A 22,084-nucleotide genomic window follows, 5' to 3' on the forward strand; every position below is an offset into this window, starting at 1 on the left:
AACCTGCTCTGATACCAAATGAAATTCCACTAGAGGGGGGGTGAATAGTGAATTACGATAAAGATCGATAAAATAAAATGAAATGCAATAAGGCACAACACATAAAACACAGAATTTATACTGGTTCGGTCAATTCCCAGACTTACATCCAGTCTCCAAGCAAACCACTTGAGCTTTCCACTATAACATCTGAGTTACCGGATAAATAGTACAACACTCTCTTCCTCAGAGGTCTACTTCTCTCAACAGAGAAGGGGAACACCCTCTTTCACAGAGGTCTTCTTCTCTCAACAGAGAAGGGGCACACCCTCTTTCACAGAGGTCTTCTTCTCTCAACAGAGAAGGACAACACCCTCTTTTTCAGAGGTCTACTTCTTTCAACAAAGAAGGAATACAGTGAATAACAGAAAGTTACAATACTTCCTATAGAACCTTCAGAATGATATGAATGCACGAATGAAGGATCCTCAGAATGTTCTATTCTTTTCACTTAGAAGATACTCTTTGTCAAAGAGCTATTCTTGACTTTTTCTCTTTCTTTTTCTTTTTCTTTTCTCTTTTTTTTTCTAGGCTCTCTTTCAAATATTGACTAAGAATTTTTCTCGTTGTAAGCTCACTTGTTTATTCCATTGGTTGTTTGAATAGTTCATTTGAGTGTGTTTATATAGCTTTAAAAAAGTAGTCGTTACCTTTTTGAAATCGTAGTCTTTTTGAGATGTGAAATGTCATGTCATTTCAAAAACCAAATTCGTGAATGTTTGAAAAAGTCTTCTTTCCATAAAAGTAAAATATGGGGTACAATAGTCGTTGTAATATTTTAGGTATTATATATTTTATGTAAAAAGTCTATTTCTTACAATAGTACATTGAACGTTGGATTGTAGGCTATCATGTAGTTTTGTCTTAATTCTAATTAATGATTTGTGGTACATAAGTACTTCTTTACTTTAAATGAGTGTAAGTACAATAAATGCTATGAGATATTTATTTGTACATAGTCATATCAAGAGTTTTCTTTATGATGTGTTTTTCAATGTCTATAGAGAGAATGAAGAGTTTAAACAAGTCGACATTCTTGAGAAGGATATTAACAAGGATTTCTTACAGGAGGTATTTAATGCTATACAAAGAGAATGATGACTTCAAGTAAGTCGACATTCTATGGGTTTGAAAAAAAGGTAACTAGAGTCTTTTCAACAAGTATTATATTTGTTTTTCTTTTTGTGTAGCCGATTTCCATGTTTTGTCTTTTTCCTACTTTTGAAATCATTTCTTTTCAAGTTGTCTTGTATATGATAGAAGGTACAATTATTGCTTTTTGAAATCATGAATTATATCATGTCAAAATACCTTTTCCATAAAGGTTTTGTAAGAAGGTACAATTATTGGTTTTCAAAAAAAATGCTTTTTGAAATTATCGTATACTTTTATGAAATATCTTTTATGAATGAGTATGTAATATGCAATATGCATGCTTCTGAAGGTTCTGTTACATATGACTCTAAAGAAGAAAAAAATTTTCAACTTGAGGTAGCCGATCTCTTTAGATGGTTGTTTAGAATGCATGGCTCATCAAGCTTTTTCTTCAAGAAGTATGATTGCACCATAGTTGTACTTGAACAGGAGGTCTCCATCCTTTTGAGAGTGAGATATCCTTGCATCAAATACTCGTTAGATATATGGCAAAACATATCCAGTCATAATATAACATTTTCAAGAAGACATATTATCATATTATATAAAATCAAATATGACAGTGTACCATATTATGGTACATCAAAACAGAGTTTCTCAACATTCTCTTCTTTTCTCTCTTTTATTTTTCTCTCTTCAAAAAGGAGGAAAATAGAGGTTGGAAAGGAAAAGAGAAGGAAGAGAGAGAAACCACAAGAGAGGAAAAATTTTGCGATGATCACACGTGACCACTCCCTTTAGGTTGTGTGAAGGCCAGGCCGTCGGTAACTGTTGTGTTTCAATCTTTGTATTCTCTTTTTGTTCATTTTTTTTTTCTCTTTGTTTCAGTTTTTCTTTTGGAGCCAAGGAGTGGAGCAGGTTGGGCCGACCTTGGGCGTGCCCGACACTCCCTTTTAGCAGCTGTGAACCGAGCCCTTGGGCTCTGGTTCACGTTGGCAAGGGTGGCTCGGTCTAGTCCAGTGGACCAGACCCCTTGTACCAACCAACTGCGCTTAGGATTGGAGCTGGGCACAGTGCGGGTGGCCCGCGCGCCCAGCAAAGGCATTCAAATAAATGGTTATATAGGTACTAATATATTCTGTATATATATATATATATTAATGTTGTTAGTTTTCGGCGTGGGTTAAGGTGCCGGTCTGAACCAGAGGTTCAGACCCGCACCCTAATCGGTTTGACCAGCGTGGGCGCAAACCTAGCCCAGCCCGTTTTTTTTTTCCTTGGGTGGAGCTGGCGCGTGTACCCCTTGGGTACTGTGCACTCTTGGCGTCCCTTTAGCACTTAGAGGGTGCAGGTCTGAACCATGGTTCAGACCTGAACCCATTGGCAGCCTAGCTAGCACCTAGTGTGAGCCGCGACTCCACCTAGTTGGAGCCGGGTGCCAGCCAATTTGTGCAGGACACCCCCGGGGCTTCTCTTCCGGCTGAGCCACTTTGGGCTCGAGTCTGAACTAAAAGGTTCGAACCCTAATCGGTCTTATATGCTATCTGGTCCAGAGGACCAGACACTTTGACCTGCCCTTGGCACTCCCTCTCACTACTTTAGCCGTTTAGCCCTTGTTAGGGGCTTGAGCCAGCCCCAACCGAATCTGGTTAGCAGTCCGGTTCGGACCAAGTGTCGGACCAGAACCTTTATTTATATGTAGCAGCGTGGCTCGATGGACCAGACCTAAATCCTAGTTGCAACCTGTTGGCAGCAAGTGTGCGGATCCCTCAAAACCCATTGGACACGTTGGGTGGCAGCCAAGGGCGCCCCCTTGTAAAATTCCAAAGCTTTATGGCCTTTTAAAAGTGACGTTTTTGAAAGTTTTATAAAACTTTTTGAAAGACCAACATGCATTGGTGGTTGGGGGGCGTGGAGCTCCCCAACCCTCCATCTTGGAGGGATTCAATCCCTGCCATCCAACCTTTTACAAGCTTCTATAAAAACTTTAGGAAAAAAATGGGCCCCTCTCTAGTGGGCGATTTTTCCAAACCTTCTCTCTTTCTTCTCTCTCCCAAATCTCCTCTCTTCTTCTCTCTAGTTTCCTCACTCCAGCCGTGGGCTTCTCCTTGGCGTGGAGAAGCTGCAACACTTCAACATCTTCCATCTCCTTCTTCAATATAAGCTAAGGTGAAAACTCACCTCATTCGTTATGATTCCGGATTGACATGAAGCCAATGGCGTTTTGCATCAATACATGCAAGCCCAAATGGCGGATTAGCTTAGAAGAATAGTTTTAAATCTTGAATCCTCAAAGTTTTACATTGGCATTGTGCTACATTCATTTACAATTGGTTTTCTTTCGATTCTACTTTGTTATTTCTGATTATGCTTCATTTTCCTCCATGCATGTTAGCTGCTCACTCCATTATGATAATCTTGTCTTGTTTTATATCTTTTTTTTCTGTTGGTTCATGGCATTGTCGTCTTAGGGGTGTGCTGGACCGAGCTGGGCTCGTCCAGCTTACACCCAGTTTGTGAGGCTCTCTCTCTCTCTCTCTTTGAGTGCTGGAGCACCGGTTGGTGTGCTCCAGCCGTTAGCTTATTCATTTTCCTTCGTTGTGCTATCTTTCCTTTGGGTTTTTGGCTCAACCCAATCCCAGCACATTGGGACTGGTGTTGCAGCCAAGCTCTTGGTCGGGGGTCACGACGTGACCACTCCCTTTAGGTTGTGTGAAGGCCAGGCCGCCGGTAACTGTTGTGTTTCAATCTTTGTATTCTCTTTTTGTTCATTTTTTTTTCTCTTTGTTTCGGTTTTTCTTTTGGAGCCAAGGAGTGGAGCAGGTTGGGCCGTCCTTGGGCGTGCCCAACACTCCCTTTTAGCAGCTATGAACCGAGCCCTTGGGCTCTGGTTTACGTTGGCAAGGGTGGCTCGGTCTGGTCCAGTGGACCAGACCCCTTGTACCAACCAACTGCGCTTAGGATTGGAGCTGGGCACAGTGCGGGTGGCCCGCGTGCCCAGCAAAGGCATTCAAATAAATGGTTATATAGGTACTAATATATTATGTATATATATATATATATTAATGTTGTTAGTTTTCGGTGTGGGTTAAGGTGCCGGTCTGAACCAGGGGTTCAGACCCGCACCCTAACCAGTTTGACCAGCGTGGGCGCAAACCTAGCCCAACCCATTTTTTTTTCCCTTGGCTGGAGCTGGCGCGCGTACCCCTTGGGTACTGTGCACTCTTGGCGTCCCTTTAGCACTTAGAGGGTGCAGGTCTGAACCGTGGTTCAGACCTGAACCCATTGGCAGCCTAGCTAGCACCTAGTGCGAGCCGCGACTCCACCTAGTTGGAGCCGGGTGCCAGCCAATTTGTGCAGGACACCCCCGGGGCTTCTCTTCCGGCTGAGCCACTTTGGGCTCGAGTCTGAACTAAAAGGTTCGAACCCTAATCGGTCTTATATGCTATCTGGTCCAGAGGACCAGACACTTTGACCTGCCCTTGGCACTCCCTCTCACTACTTTAGCCGTTTAGCCCTTGTTAGGGGCTTGTGCCAGCCCCAACCGAATCTGGTTAGCAGTTCGGTCCGGACCAAGTGTCGGACCAGAACCTTTATTTATATGTGGCAGCGTGGTCCGATGGACCAGACCTAAATTCTAGTTGCTACCTGTTGGCAGCAAGTGTGCGGATCCTTGTACAGGCACACTTGCAGCCTTGTTCATGCCACTATCGTGGCTGTCAACACGCTTTAGCAACAACCAACTCGCACCTCCTTCGAGCTGAACCTTATTAAGTTCAAATTAGCCCTTGTATTGCCCCGCACCATCCTCGCAACTCGGTCAGATTTTTGGCACTAGTGCATGCTTTGGGATGTACCGGGTCCGAGTAAGTTATATATATATATATATATATATATTTAAATATAAATGAACTATGTATATACGTATACATGTATATATGGGTCTCATCGCGTGTGTATGATAATGTGGATCTACACACACACACACACACACACACACACACACACATATATATATATATATATATATATATATATATATATATATATATATATATATATGTCTTTACTAAAGCACTTAATGATTAATTCGGTATTACCGAATGGACCTGCGACCCTCCGGTGTCCCGTCCTAGTGTTTTCCTTAGATGTTTTCCACACTTTGAACTAGGTATGAATTACATTGTTGTCCCACTTTCGGTTTGGCGAACGGGTGTTTCGGGTCCGCGGGCGCGGCACCCCGAACCATGGTAATGCTAATGTAATCCCTATTAGATGGGTTACTTCAGAATCACCTTCCACACATATGTGTGTCGTATTGAGTAAGGAAAAGCCTTATGTTTTGGTTTATGTTCGACAGACCAAAACGGTATGCTTTGGTCGTTATGGTAAGTTCACAAGCTTAGAGACTTCGTTATTTGGAATTACAAGTATTGTTTAAATATCTTTGTTTCGGGTCCGCAGACGCGGCACCCCTTACCAAGAGAATAGCTAATGTTATCCCCATCAGACAGGAATATCCCAAGCTTCGCTATAAACTTGTAAGTGTGTGTTGAACCACGCGTGTAAGGTTTTTAGCGCAATTGCATTTTCTCTGCAAGAGCGACGGTTCACCATGGAAATAGCCAATGTTATTCTCATAAGATGGAATTTTAGATGAAATCAATTTAAACCCTTGAGAATGCGGATGTAATTCCCATACGTATGAAATACTGATAAAATGCAACCTTAACACTAAACTATGCAAACTAGTGCCTTGTATTTATTGCATATTATGCAAATGCCTCTGATTATTTTATTATGCAAATGATAGAAAGCTCATGTTACTTTTACACTTTACACTTTGCACATCCTGACATTGTTACCAAGTAGCGCGTACCCTAAGGAGGTACATCGCTTGAGGCATTGGTAAGAGCACCATGTGCGCTTACTTCAAGAAATGAAAAGAATAGAAAGATCGAACACCATAGGGTATGAATAATGAAATGACTTGTTGTGGGCTCAGTTGGAGTCCTTAGGTGGTGGCCCTTGTGTTGTAACGGACTCTTGTGTGATATACCCTTAAACCAGAAATAAAATAATATGGTGTTGTGACTGCTTTCATGAGCAGTGTGCTCCGTTGGCCGCGTGAGGCTGAGCACGTGAATGGGCAGGCCAAGTCCTCGGTTTACGTACTGTGGGGACCACGAGGCAAATTCCTCATTGAGAGGTTTGAACGAACATGAACCTAAGAAAGATAAACCTGCTTCTCCCCATTCACAAAATGGTTCACCTTGGGAGAGGGTGGATGGTACAACCCTAAGTGACTTGTCGTTACTACGACACATGTTTTGACAGGAGCTGTAGCGTCCTTTGGCCTCCAGTCACTCAGAGTCATGGAGGTCGAGGTTTCCTTTCTAGGACCTCACTACTGCAGTAGTATGGATTGCAATCCTTACCTATGCGAGTGTTTTCTCCTAGCCGTGTGCTGCTCGCATGTGGTTGACTCGGTCTGTAGCTTCCCCGGTTACCACACTATAATTGAATAATAGACGCCGGGTGCATGTCTCACAGAATGCAAGGTTTCCTTCGCGTATTCGAAAGAGTAATTAGAAGAACTTAAAGACTAACCAATCAGCTAACTTACAGTAGTTGTTACTTTACTTGTTTTGTGGACTTTACTTCAGTTACCTTACTTACTTCAGTTGTTACTTGGTTACTTTGCCGTCCAGCACTTGTTACAGTCATTACTGCTTTGAGTACTTACTCTACTACTACTTCAGCTTGTTACTTTCTAGTTGACTAGTACTTGTCACATTCGCACTTTCCTGACATGACACTTACACTTGTCAGTTTTGTTACTGCTTTCTTTTTTATATGATATATAAATGCTTGTGGTTGTTTCTTTACCACCTCGCAAGAGGACTTACCCCATTTTATGGGGATGTAGGTGACAAACAGGTATAGGTGCCGATGCGATGATACACGGTGAAGGCTCGGAGGACCCACACTTGACCTGCAGTTTCTGTACCTGGTGGTTTTGGGATTTTTGTTCGGGATGTAATCCCTATTTTGAGACTTGTACTTATATTTTGTAACTCTTCGTACCGTTGGGGTGTTTACCCTTTTTACTTCACAGTTACACTTTTGTCACATTGTTGGTTACTTGTTGCACTCACCTGTGGCGGCCGCACAGACTTGCGGCTTTGTTGTTTTTCCCACACCTGCTTTCCGCTGGTTTTTCTACTTAAACCTTTCAAAAAAAAAAATCACTAAAAATTCCAAGTTTTTCCGAAGTCGGGGTTTGGGGTGCCACACTGCATGTTAAGAATGAACACTTACTGGCATTCACATACAACTTTTTCCTACACAAAACCTCTAAGGCCTACTAAGATAAGAAACATGAACAAACTCACTAGGGTTGTATACTAAGATGTCATCAAAATAAATGACTACAAATTTGCCCAAAAATGATCAAAGCACCTTAGTCATAACATTCATGAATGTAGTATGTGCGCTCGACATACCAAATGGCATCACTAGCCAGTTATATAGGTTATCTCGAGTTTTGAAAGGCATTGTTCATGCATCTCCTTCATGAATTCGATCTTGATGGTAGTGACTCTTTAAATCAATCTTTGAGAAAACCATTGAGTCGGCTGGTACATCAAGCATGTCATCTAGTTGAAGAATCGAGAATCGATATTTGACAATTATTTTGTTAATCGATCAACTATCAACACACATATGTAAACTCTCATCCTTCTTTGGGTTAAGCAATGTTAGCACTGCATAGGGCATTATACTCTCATGACCTTGTGTAGGAGCTCCCTCACTTGCCATTGCAATTCAATACTTTTAATAGGATTCATGAGACACACAAGCAAGTTGGTAAGACAAAACCCCAGGATCATATCAATGGCATGCTGGATAGACCTCAAAGGAGGTAACCCGTGAGAAAACTCATTTGGCATGATGTTTTGATATTCAATAATCAAAGGTCGCACAATATAAAGAACATCGAGAACCACAATGCAAACCTCTTTAGCTACAATGGCTAAGCAATAGCCATCCTCATGATTTAACCTACTTTTCTTGGCTAGTTTAGGAATACTAGATAGAAAAGTCTCTCTAAGAGCGAGGAGTTTGATGTTTCTATTATTTAGCTTCAATGAATAGGTGTTCTTACCACCAAGATGCAGTGTCTTCCTATCAAATTGACATGAGCGGCCTAATAGGATATGACATGCATCCATGTGGTTCATGCAATAATTCTCATACTCTCTCTCTCTCTCTCTCTCTCTCTCTATATATATATATATATATATATATATATATATATATATATATACCATAGCTCATATTGAACTTCTTAGTGACAAAGCAAACTTTGGTTGTGTTGTTTTTATGTAATGAAAAACACATTTTTTAATCTTAAAATTTTGCAATATTTCGGATTATTGGTTTTGGAACCCTTCAAAAACCTATTTACACATCACAAACACATAAGCCGAAACATGTTTTTTTTATAGTCAAGCTGATCTGAGCTCGAGATCATTTTGAGCCAATCATGAGCTAGCTGGCTCATTTTAAAAAAAATATAGTTTTAAGTGTTTTAAGCTTGATAATAAATAAATATATGTAAAATATACAAAATACAGATAATATATGTATAAAACATATATAATATGCATAAAATATATAACATGTAAAATGAGACTATACGAGCCGAGCTTATCATTTCGTGCTTGGCTCATTTACCTAAATGAGCAGGCTTGTACCTTGGCTGAGCTGGGCTGAGTGGCAAGCTGTTCCTCTTTTTTCCCAGCCCAACTAATAACACCAACAAAACACATGAATTTGAATAGGCCAACATTGTAGAATTTTGGGCCTGTAGAATGTAGTTAGGCTCCACTGATCCCCTATGTCATCCCCCATCTTAGGACCCCTCTTAAATCTTATAATGCAAGTTGTTTTTGACCAAATCTTACCCTATAGATGGATTGAACATGGTCGTTTCAGTAAGAATCTACCTTTGGATCGTATTTTTTCAACTAAATAAATATGATTTTTTAAATCGCATTTTTTTGTTTTGTCAACCATTGAATTTTGAATCCCCAAAAAAAGCCCTGCATACAAGTTGGATTTTGACAATTTAAATGCCGATCTATCTTCAGTAAATGAATGATGTAGATTACTTATGTAGAGTCAGATTTGGTTAAAACAATTTGTATCAATGAAATCCCAAAGAAGGTATGAAGATAGGGTGGAATGTTAAAATGTGAGATAGTTTTTCCATATTTTCCCTGGGAAAACCGAGTCTGGGGCAGGAGACATCGTCCCCTCTCTGGCAGCGTAAAATGCGAGGGCTAGGACTCCTGCCTGATGTGCCTATGCTGGGCTTCGGCTCTTCATTGAGCAAATCAGGAAAGCTAACAAAGATAATGTTCTTATTTTCGGTTAATGTTTTTCCATTTTTACTTTACCATTTTACTTTATTTACTTTCTGTTCTTATTTTCTGTTATGTAAATAGATAATGTAAATCAGGAAAGCTATCAAAGATAGCGACCTGCCTCATTTGGTTGTTGTAAAGTGATTGACCAGCAGGAACTGATCTCCTTGATTCAAGAAGCAGGAAGTCCCTGCAATAGTGCCGTTAACTTTCCCAGCAATGAGAATCAAGTTATCGCCTCTCTCTTGATTACCATTTTCACAGTTGTGTGTAAACTTGCTTTGGAAGCATGAAACTACGTGCTTCTTTATTCTTTGGAGTATGGAAACATATACTGAAAATTCAATTTCAACATTTGAAAACTTTTATTTTCATTTAAGATTCATTCGATTTTTTTGGGGGGGGATGGATCAAAAGCTGAAATTAAACGCAAGGTCAAATTACATTTACTTTTTACATCACTTTCTAATCGCTATAATTTCACAAGAAAATGATAATGCGCAGACACAGTAGTTGGGCAAAACATGACTGGTTGTTTTCTTCCGACTTCTTATTCACTTTCACAACTTCCCAAAAGCACTGCTTCCTGGCTTCACGCTTCTCTTATCGCTTATCGTTTGTTACTCTGCAACCCACCGCTGCTGCTCATTGAGAACCCGGAGTTGGGCGGGAAGCAGAAGACAGCAATGGGCATCTCGGGTGGGAGCCTCGGCAGCTCGGCCTGGAAGCTCAGCGCCTGGATCGCCTCCCTCATCGTCGGCCTCTTCTCGTCGTCCGGGTGCGCGCACCACAGCCCCACCACCATCATGCACTCCGCTTCCTTCGGGTCAAACTCCGAACCCAGCCGCTTGTCGTACGGCCTCCACAATCGCACCAGCACCATATAGCCCCCACACCCACTCCACCACTAACTCCTGCTCCTTCATCGTGGGCTCGACGGCCCTCCGCCCGCATGCGATCTCCAGCAGCACCACCCCGAAGCTGTAGACGTCGGTCTCCTTGCTGGCCTTGCCCGTGATCCCGCACTCCGGTGCCAGGTACCCCATTGTCCCGGCCAGCACCGTTGTGTTTGGGGCACAGCCGTGGTTCACCAGCCGCGCCAGCCCGAAATCTCCGAGCCGTGGGTTGAACTCTGAGTCGATCATCACGTTGCTCGACTTGATGTCTCGGTGCACCACGCACTGTTCCCACTCCTCGTGCAGGTACTGCACCGCTGAGGCCAAGCCGTGGGCGACCTTCATCCGCCGAGCCCAGGGCATGACAGAGCCGACCTTGGGGTCGAAGAGGTGCGAGTCCAGACTCCTCCTCTCCATGTACTCGTAGACCAGCAGCAGCTCACCCCGCTGGTGGCACCACCCGATCAACCTCACGAGGTTACGATGGCGCAGCCGGCTGATCACGTTCACCTCCGAGACGTACTCCTTCTTTCCTTGGCCCGACCTTCTGGAGAATCGCTTCACCGCCACTGCCTCACCGTTGTCCCCCAGAATGCCCCGGTATACCCCACCAAACCCACCTTGCCCGAGCTTCCCCTCCTCGCTGAAGTCGTTGGTTGCCGCAGCGAGCTCCGCGTAGCTGAACCTCCTTGGCCCCATCTCGAAATCCATCATCACCTCAACATCATCGTCTTCTACAGCGTCATCCTCCTCTGTTGTCATCTCCTTCTTCTTATTATTCTTCCTCCTTCGGATAACAATAACAACTGCAGTCGTAGCTAAAGCTCCGAGAAGCAGCGCAAACGAACATGTCACTAGGATGACGACTCGCTTATTGCTAGTAGCAGTAGTACCTGCAGGGGGGAGATACCCATCATGGGTACTGTTGGGAGTGGCCCGAACAGGAGCAGGGGTCAGAGTAGGGGGGCGGGTAGACGTGAAATCCCACTTCAAAATAGTATGGAGCTCTATCAACCGCCCAGTTGCCCCGGAGAAGCCCACGATGACGTTCTCCGGGAGGATCGTGGTGAGGTTGATGGGCAGGGAGAGGTTCGATTCCCTCGAGCCGTTGCGGTAGGTCAAGCGTGCTGAGAGGGTCCCTGTCGTGGAGTTGTACCACACCCGTGCATCGCCCTTCAATTTTCTCTCTGAGTCCCATTCCCAATCGGTGTGATTGCTGGAGTACCAGGAGTTGACGTCGATCCCCATGTGGTTGGCGCTTGGATCATAACTGTTCTTGAAGGTGTCGAACTCGACGGCCACGATTTGGTTGGTGGGGTTGCCATTGGTGTTGGTGTTGAAAAGGCCGAGCCCTTCACCGAAAGGATTTACAGGCATGATCGAGCCCGCGGGCGCAAGGAAAAACGTGAGGCCGTCGGCGCTTTCGTTGTTCTTGACGCTGTCGATGAGAAAGGTGAAGTGGGTGGTGAAGTCGGCGACGAACCCGCTGCCATGGTCGTAGAGCGTGATGGGGTCGGCGTAGAAGGCCCAGCCGAAACGCCACGTGTTGTAGGTATTCAGCTCGATGAAGCTTTCTGGCGAGGGGTAGGCGTCGCCCAAGAACTTGATTTTGGAGATATTGCCCGAAGGGAAGGAAGTAAAATTGAAGGTGGTGGTTGTTGAATAGGGAATGAAGGCTAAGAGGAAGAAGAAGATGGGGATACGAGACATTGTGGAGAGAGAGAGAGAGGGAGAGATCTGCGTCTAAGGCAACATGGTATTGAGAGGTAGAAGTGATTTTGTCCCTTTGAAACAAACGCACCCTTTAGAATCTTATATAGACATTTGAAAATTTTCAACTTTTCAGTCTTTTTACAACACTGGAAAACAAAATACAGGGATTTTTTCACCTAGGTACGGGACATCCTACCTTAAGACTTAAGTCAATCAAAATGAGAAACATCTCTTTCGGTAGACCTCCAAACTTGAGAGGTAGGGATTTTTTTTGGAAAACTGGTCCTTCCGTACGTTTTGAACGAGGACTTGACCACAAGTCACTGACCACTTCCGAAACTATGAAAGTTTAAGTAAACACTATTGCTAGGGATGGCACGGGGGGGAAGCGGGGCCCAGCCTCGCCTTGTTTGGACAGGGGATGAAGGGTATGAAATAGGGGTGGCAATCGGGTCAGGTTGGCGGGTCAGAATACCTCAACATGAACATGACCCATTTATTAAACAGGTAACCCGACACAACACAATTAACCCATTTAATAAATGGGTCGGGTCGACCCAATTACATGACAGGGGTTGCGGCGGGTTCGTGTAATAAGTGACGGGTTGACACGACACATTAATTTTTAAAGCCTTTATATAAACGGGTTGTAGGTTGACGGGTTCGTGTAAATGGGTTGACCCGCCCGCCTAACCCGTTTATTAAACAGGTTGGCAGGTTGGCATGCCCCTAACACGAATACGACCCGTTTAATAAATGGGTTAGGCGGGTCAACCCGTTTACGACACAAACCCGTTTAAGCCAAACTCTAACCCGGCTAAGAAGGGGTTGGCGGGTCGTGTCAGATTTTGCCACCGCTAGTATGAAACGGGGATGGAGGTGGGGACGAAGGTTAAAATCCATCCCCGTTCGGGATGGATGTGGGGATGGACCGACACCTTCACCCACCCCGCCCCATCCCCGTTAATGATATTACTCTGGCGTGATTTAAGATTCGCGGCGGAGATATAGGGGAAATGTGTTGAGGATTAGGGTTCCTATGAGTACTAAGCAAGGATTTGGGATCTAGGATTTTGTGATAACTGGCATGGCCGGGCTTTTTGTGTGCTCTCTTCTCGGTTCATCATCGTTGTTGATGGATATATTCAGATAGATCGGCCGAAGGCATATCAGATTATTCGGTTTGCAGGGGTCTGGTTGGATTGGGGATCGGGGTTTGGGTTTGGTTCTCTTAATTTAGCGATTGCGGATTTGGGTTTTGACGAGGGTTGGGCATGGATTGTGATGAATGCTATTGATAGGGTTTCTTTTGGTGCATTTTTTTGGGCTTCCTGTGGTTAATTGTTGATATCTTGGGTTTATCTGCTACTTTTGTTAGCTAATTGTTCTTTGGAGTGGTTTAAAGTTAGTTGCTTATAGCGATCATGTGTATTTTGTGGCTAATCTTCTCCATCGATGTTCTTCTATTGAGTGTTGTTTGTGTTCCTTTGTGTTTTATTATATGCATGCATTTGATTTTTTTTTTTTTGTGGAAAAAAAGTTTCGGTGATTGATAGACTTTCATGGGTGTCAAATCCTAAATCAAATGCACATTTTCTAGACTTTTTTTCATCTTGCCAAATGACTTGTTTTTCTAATTTATGCTTTTCCTGTTAGAGTCTATGATTCCTGCTGTAACTGTTGAGTTCAGCAAAAAGGGTATAATTAGTGGCCCAGGATGAGTATCTACATTCTTTGCTTTAATTAAGATTTATGTCATTCCTTCGTGTTTGTTTTCCTTTCAGCATATGTGTTTTGAGTGGTGTAAGTTTCCCTGCAGATAAACAGCCACAATGGAAGCGACTCAGATCCTTTTGATTGTGCAGTCTGTGGATGGTAAGGTGCGCAGACATCTGAGGAAAGTCTCAAGCAATTTAAGATCAGAACTTTCCTGGTTTTTTGTTGTCTCTATCTGGGGAATTATCTAGCAGAGACAAGATCAGGAATATCAATGGAAGACATCCATATTGGTGAAGGGGGAGCATACTGAAGATGGGAGAGCGAGGGTGGGGCGGGGATGAGGACGGGGCTGGGGTGAAGGTTCAAAGTCTCCCCGGCCACGGGGATGGACCAGGGATAAAGGTTAAAATTTTGAGATGGGGCAGGGGTGGAGACCTTGCCCCCCACCCCGCCCCGGTCCACTACCATCCCTAACTATTGCCTGTAACATTACGGCCTGCATGGAACTTTGAATTTTTTGTCACATACCTGTCTGAATGTATCTAGCTCTTTTCTTAAGAAAAGCATGACTTGAATGAATCAACTATAATGCATGCATTACTTCGAGGCAGGTTGTATGTTCCTGCATTTTTTGGGGTTCGAATGAGCTAGAAGTGTTATATGTCCCCCCCCCCCCCCAACAGGGCCGATACTCCATCTCATGTTCGGGTGTTCCCAAAGAGCGCCACGTATAAGATGCAGACCGGCATGTATCCCCATGTGTGTCCACATCATATTGCATCGTAATGTGGTGTCGTTGCAAAGACTTAAGTACCCTTTACCGTCATTGTCTTCCTCTTCCTCGAACGGACATAAATGCCCTCTATCTAGAAAATTGAATCGGTGGTTTGTGAAAAGGACAAAAATTCCCTTCATCGTTATCGCGTCAAAACGTTCCGCAAAGTTTGCGTATGCAGCAAGCTGTATGTTGTAGGATTTAAATAGTTCAAAACAATCTATTCTCGCCCTAAGCAGAAAACTCTACCGGAGCATACTTTGCTTTCATCTGTGTACAACAGAGCATCCTTTCCTTTGTTCCAGAGCATCTGTTTCCGTCTTACGCGCAGTCGCAGCATCGTTGCCACCTTCTGTTGCGTATTAGTTGTTACTGTTGCTTACTCTACAGTTGGAATATCCAAAATCCTATCATTTCGGTGAGTTTCGTGTAAGGTTTCGTTATTCAATCTGTAGGTTTCTTCTTATACAACGACTTGTAAGTTTGAGAAATCTTACAAAGATGTGTACTTATGAACCCAAATATTGCGACGATTTGTAATCATGATGATCGTTTAATGTGTTGTGCAAGTTAGCAATGTCTGCGCCTCATCAGAAAAGAGATGCCCCATCGTTCTATGGTTTGTGTATTAGAGAAGTGATCCGTCAGTCCCATCTATCTAAGGTTTTTGAAAGATACCAAAATATACTTAAGATTGAGAACGATAAAGACAGGGAAAAAGTATTGGAATTGTATTATGTGGAGGATTATTCATCAGATATCGAGGCTACGGACCAAAGGAAGAATGCTGAAGAACGAAAGATGCAGAAGAAGGATGACGAAGAGAAGGCAAAGCAAAGAAATACGGAGGAGAATGAAAAGAGAAGGCGGAGGAAGATGGCAGAGCAGAGGGAAAGAGAAAGGGGAAAAAAGAGTGAGGAGGATTGTCAAAGGTATTTTAACAAGGTACAGATGGAGTCAAGGGCGGAAATGGATAACTGGATCTTGGAGAATAAAGCAATGCGAAACAAGGCAAAGCTACAGAAGGAGGCGGAGGAGAGGCAAAGGCAAATGAATAAGGAGGAGGAAGAACGAAATAAGACTCAGGATGAGGAAGAAAAGGAAAGGCGAAGGAGGGAGAAGGAGTTTGAGGAAGGTAAAAAAATGCAAAGTCAGGAGAAGGAGGATGAGGAGAAGAAGGAAAGGCAACGGAAGGAGAAGGAGGAGGAGGAATAAAAGAAAAGAGAAATGAAGAAGCAGGAGGAGGAAGTGCAGGAAAGAAGGAAACAAGACTTGGAAGAGGAAGAAAGGTGGCGGAAGGAGAAGGAGGAGGAGGAAGAAAAGGAAAGAGAAAGGAAGAAGCAAGAGGAAGAAAGGCGGTAGGAGGAAGAAAGGCGGCGGAAGGAGAAGGAGGAGGAGGAAGAAAAGGAAAGAGAAAGGAAGAAGCAGAAGGAGGAAGTGCTGGAAAGAAGGAAACAATATTTGGAAGAGAAAGAAAGGCGACGAAAGGAGGAGGACGAGAAAAATGAGAGAGAAAGGAAGGAGGAGGCGAAAAAGGAGAGAGAAAGGAAGGAGAAGGCGCAGAAGAAGAGAGAAAGGAATGAGTAGGAGGATGATGAAAGGAAGGAGAAGGAGGAGGCGAGAAAGGCGAGAGAAAGGAAGGAGAAAGAGGAGAAGAGAAAGGAATGAGAGGGAGGAGGAGCGAAAGCAGAAAGAAAGGAAGGAGATGGAGGACGAGGAAAGGAAGGAGAAGGAGCACGAGAAAAGGAAGGAGAGAATAAGGAAAGGAAGGAGAGAGAAAGGAAGGAGAAGGAGCTCGAGAAAAGGAAGGAGAGAATAAGGAAGGAGAAGGAGGACGAGAAAAAGAAGGAGAGAGAAAGGAAGGCGATGGTGGAGCCGGTAGTGAAGGAAAGGGAAAGGCAGTTGGAGGCAGTGGACCCATCAGAAAGGCCTAGGTTGGAGGGAGAACAGGAGAAAAGAGTGACCAAGGTAAATAAATCTGTCTTGTCTTTGAAAATTTAATAATATGTTTAGCGATTTTGGTACAGACTGTGTTAGGTATTAATATGTATAGCGATTATTGTAATAGTCTGTGTGCAACCAATATTATTTATAACGGTTAGTATAATAGTATTTATAAGTACAAATGAAACTAATTGACAATTGGTAGGAATAATATGTTATTTTGTGTTACAGGGAGGTCACAGGAGAAGTAGAGCACCAGGTGAAAAGCTCGGAGGCCGATGTCAATGGCCTGTAGTTCTGTCATGGTATGGTCAGCTGAGTGCATATCAGAAAGACCGATTACGAAATATGCACTTCGGTGCCCTTTTGGACTATCAATATTTTGAAACTTGCTGGAATACCATGACCCACCTGGTAAATAAGTGAAATGATAAGACTAACATATTCCAGTTTGATTCTTTTGAGATCACCATGACTCTAGAAGATGTGACGAGGATCACTGGCTTTAAGTGTGATGGCAGTGTTGTCCTATTACGACATTCAAACTATAACGCAAGGAAAGAATGCACGGCCCTTTTAGGAATGTCGATGGACGAATAGAGTCAATGCATTTCTGGTGGAATGAAGTCCACATCAATGAAAGTTTCATTTTTTCGTAATAAATGGGAAGATCGCTCCGCTACTTGTGCATCTGAAACAGCTGACCAAGAGTTGTGTGACTTCCTTCTTTATTTTTTTGGTCTTACATTATTTTCTGATTGTTCTGGTTCGAGAATAAGTTCCATGTGGCTGCAGTACCTGGTAGACTTAGACGAAGTCGACAACTATGCCTGGGGTGCCGCTATGCTCGCACACTTGTACAATCAACTCTACCGTGCGAGTAATGGTACGAAAACAGTTGGGGGATTTTGGCTATTTGTTAAGGTATTTGTTGATTGCATAGTTAGTAATTATAGACTAATTTCATTGAAGGTTGTAGTGTTATTAATAATATTGTTTTTGTTAGGCTTGGGTGTGGGAACATATTATCCCATTACGTCCACGTGGTGCCTCTGCGAGTTGTGGTTTTCCAAAGATCAGTCTCTAGGCTAGAATAAACGTCACAGTGCATAATGCTAAGTCCATTTTAGATGGGCTGTAACTGAATGAGGTAAACGTTCTAAAATTGTTTACTTATCATTGAGTATTATAAATCGTTGTAATGTTTAGCATTCTTAAGTAATCATCGTTGCAGAAATATTTTCCGTAGTACATATCGTTGTCGCCATATCATGCTTAAGTAAATTATAATATATTTGTCACTCGTTATTAAAAAGAATTACCAATGTACAGGTTTTGTGGAGACCTTATGGAGATGGGAAGGCCGATGACCAAGACGTTGTTGCAGAAGCTGCTAGATTGTCTTACCGCGATTTGTGGCTGTTTTGCAATTATGAAGCCGAGTTGCAGCATGGTAGTCGAGTTCTCCTACAATCTGGCTTAGGGCAGTCTATCCCAAATATGCCTTTGGAAGTGAGAAGGAAGATGAATAGTGGTGGGTGCAGGAACGTGAATTGGCGCGAACGCTACAGAGACGAATTATTCATTTGAAACTCGGGTGGTGTCCCTGCCGTATTGTATGATTCTAACGGACTACAATTTGATCCCTTCTATTTTGAAAGCTATTGGGAACCAATGCACCGAAATCTGTCGATTGATAAAATTGGGAACCCATGCATCCCAACTGCCCCCTCTCATGTTGCAGCCCAGCCTCTACAACCAAAACGTCGTCTCTCTTCTGTTACAACAACGATTCCCTCAGTAACAAAGTGCGATGAAGAGCGAACAATTGCTATAAAAGAGCACATTGTCTCTGCCGCAAGGTTCGATCTTATGGAGAGGGAGAATAAGAAATTAAGGACAGAAGTTAGCAATATGGGGATACAATTGAACTCAGTTGTAGAGATGATGACCAACTTTTTTAGTAAGATGGACGCAACCCAGAGGCCACCCAGGATAGAGGGTCCACCAATAAAAACAGAAAGACAAGTGTATGATATTTCATCTGATTCGTCAAGTACCTAGTAATAAACCCTGGGCATTCTTTTTTATCACGATAGCTATTTGTTGTAATTGTATAATTAATTGTCGTAACTTGACATTCTTTTATTCTTTAATTCTTTATTATTACATGTAACATACACGTTTCGTTTGTGGATCTCGTAAATAAATAAACTTTAATCGAAAATAGATGTCTGTTGTTCAGAATGCGTGGCATTGAATAAAGTCGCCATCATTATGATAGAGCATTTCTGCCCAGCAATCGCTGTATTTGTCTCCCCCTCGAAAATACATTGCAAAAAGGATTTGCGATGTAGGACGTGAACAATAATTTAACGAGTTCTGACATCGTAAATGACATCAGTGAATAGCGATCAGAGAAGTTTGATGCTCAGAAATCGCTATTGATGATCATAAGTAAGCTGTAAGTAAATTTCAATGGTGCAATAGGATGCTGGTCAACCAAAATCGGTACGGTATTGTTCTCTGTCAGAAATCGCTCATTTGCGGGGACACCTTCAATTCAAACCGCGAAATAGGATTGCAATTCATGAGGTCAACAACGCAAACGGCAATGGCTTGTCCCTTTGTAAACGTTGTAAGTCAATAAGGATTTGCGGTGTTAAATGATACTAGTATAAAGCGATAATGAACGTTGTTAAAAAACCGACAACGGCTAAGATATGTGGCATGAATATATCGCTGTATCCATGTTTGATAATCAATTGAGTAATCGTCAAAGATTATTCATACCTGGAAAACGGGTTTGTTCGGGTCGGGTCAATCTCCCATTCAACCATTATTATAATATGAAGTCGAAACGATGATTTTTTAATTATTTAAAACCCAATCATTTAAGTTGCGGGTTGTCTTCGATAAAGGGCAGTATTCAAAATGACGATTTTTAATTATTTAAAACGAAATCATTTAATTAGCGGGTTGTTTTCGAAAAAGGGCGGCATGGGAAAAGACGTATTTTGTATTATTTAAAACGCAATCATTTAATTTGTGAGCGTTTATCGAGCAAGGGCGGCATGTGAAATGATGTATTATTAATTATTTAAAACGCAAATCATCTAGTTTGCGGGCGGTTTTCGAAAAAGGGCGACATGCTAAAAGACGTTTCCTTTATATTTGACTGACGACGTCGATTCCGTATCTGCGTTGCAAAGGTGGCATTGATATCTTCATCCAGGCATGGCGCCGAAGAAGAGGACTATGGGAGCAATACGACCAGGCATGGTGCCGAAGAAGAGGACAATGAGAGCAGTACGACCAGGCATGGCACCAAAGGAGAGGACGATTGGAGCAATACGACCAGTCATGGTGCTAAAGGAGAGCACGATGGAAGCAATACGACCAGCCACGGCACCGACGAAAAAGACAACCACTCCCACAGTACCAGCTTTAGCGCTTAAGACATATATTTTTGCCTTTTTATGTCGTATTTTATCTTTTGGTGTTTACTATAGAAAATAATTTCAATGGCAAATTCTGAATACTACGCTCATGGTGCACTCAGTGCAACATCCACAGATAAGGGTGGGCGGCAACTCCCTAACGAGGTCCTAGATGACATCGAGCAGATGCAAGATGAATTTGTAGACGGAAACACTATCAGTAATTTTGTACGTACGCAACCACTATCATTTACTAGGTCTTCGGTTTGTATGTTTTGAAGTTTGTAAATTTTTGTAACCAGACAATGTGTGATTTTGTCAATTATATTCAAAGCAACGCAACGAGCAATACAGTACGCATCATCACCCCTTATTTCATGGTATGTCTGGCCTGTCATTGTTTTATTTGCTTTTATGACTTACTCACTTTTCTTGGTGGTTAAACCTTATTATTTTGTGCAACAGATGTACGTCCGGTGAAAGCCATACACCAGTGGATTCGCAGATGCACTACCTTGTTGGAACAATGGTGAAGAGTTCGTAGACTTTGCGAATTTTGATAAGGTAAGTTAACAAACCTCTTCTCCAAGGTTTAGTCGTTACATCCCCATCAGGATCTGTCTATGGAATTATAAATTATTGTATCGATTCACAGATTTTACTTCCTACGCTGTGGCAAAATCCAAAACATTGGGTCTTATACGAGATGAATTTTGTGGAAAAACAACTATGGTGCTACAACTCATTGGACTGCCACAGTGGTGTAGAACGTGACACTATGTATTTGGTAAGCTTCTGCCCATAGGTGAAGCGTAGCTATTTGTGGTGGACCGGACTGTACTATATTTTCCCTTTATCACAGGTGGGTCTCCTGAAGGACTATTTGGGTGTCGACATTGCCGAGTGGATGTTGCTCTGTGCTGACGATGCTCCTATACAAAGTAATGGGGTCGATTGTGGCATATTCGTAATGAAGCACATTGAAGCAATATACAAAGGAGAAGAAGCTGTTTTCGATGTTATATGAGCTTTGTATCCGTTGTTATTGGGGATTCCTGTTATATATTGGTTTCACATTACATATTTTTGTTGCAGGAAGATATACCGGATTTATGCGAGGAAATATGCGAAAATTTGATTGAGTTCAAAAAGAACGGGAGACAAAATATGTAATGTGAAACCTATCGATTGCTCTCTCTATACAACCTAACGAGCTCCGCCATCACCGTTCTCGCCCAACTACAGTGGTGCAGTCGCAACATGGTGAGGAGCGGTCGGCGGAGGTGGAGTTGGCTGACGTGGAGCTGCCGGCGGTGCAGTCGCGGGCACTTAATTTGCGGTTGTCAACGGTGGTGAGAGACGCGGTCGCCGCGCCGAGGGTGGCCATCAGGAGCTCCACCGCGTCCTCTTCCTCTTGCGAGGAGGAGGTTTCAGAGGAGCGGTCATTCCGGTGACGGGGGTTCATCTAACCCGGTTCCGTTGACGGGGTTCATCTTTCGGTAAGCAAATTTTGTAGGATTACAAATATTGTAAATCTGTCTCCGTTGAAATATAATTTATACATTACAACACACTCTTGTAAATTGTTGTACTGCTTCATCTATGAAAACTAAATCGTATAGAGACATAGTTTTGTGTTGTATGCGCTTAACCAATGCTGGTAATGCTAGTCTTCGATAATTGAAAATACTGTACAGCGAAAGATATTTTGTTGTTGTTCCAAAATCGTTGTATAGCTCACATTCCGTGAACGAAAAGTGCGGAAATGGATTACCGTGATTCCTAGTAACAAAGGCACGTAATGTTCGCTCTGAACAAAGTTGTGGTTTTATATAAGACCAAAAAATATTTCTACAATAAAACCCACCTGCAACGTGCTACCGTGATTTAAACTACCAGGTCCCATCGCATTGATTAGTTTTGAGAATAGCTCTCTGACATGCCATTGTTCAAATTCATTAATGCGGAGGGTATTTTATTTGAGATTTTCTCTTTGCTTATTAAAACTGTTGTATTTATTTGAAAACTGAC

General features: G+C 42.7%; 1 pseudogene; it reads right to left on the minus strand.

The window, feature by feature from the left end:
* Positions 1-10,176: 10,176 nt before the first annotated feature.
* On the minus strand, positions 10,177-21,518 carry LOC149835006 (L-type lectin-domain containing receptor kinase IX.1 pseudogene; annotated as a pseudogene).
* Positions 21,519-22,084: the final 566 nt, after the last annotated feature.

The sequence above is a fragment of the Nuphar pumila genome, chromosome 6 (assembly GCF_984573655.1).
Source record: "Nuphar pumila chromosome 6, dmNupPumi1.hap1.1, whole genome shotgun sequence".
In the NCBI taxonomy this organism is placed as follows: Eukaryota; Viridiplantae; Streptophyta; class Magnoliopsida; order Nymphaeales; family Nymphaeaceae; genus Nuphar; species Nuphar pumila.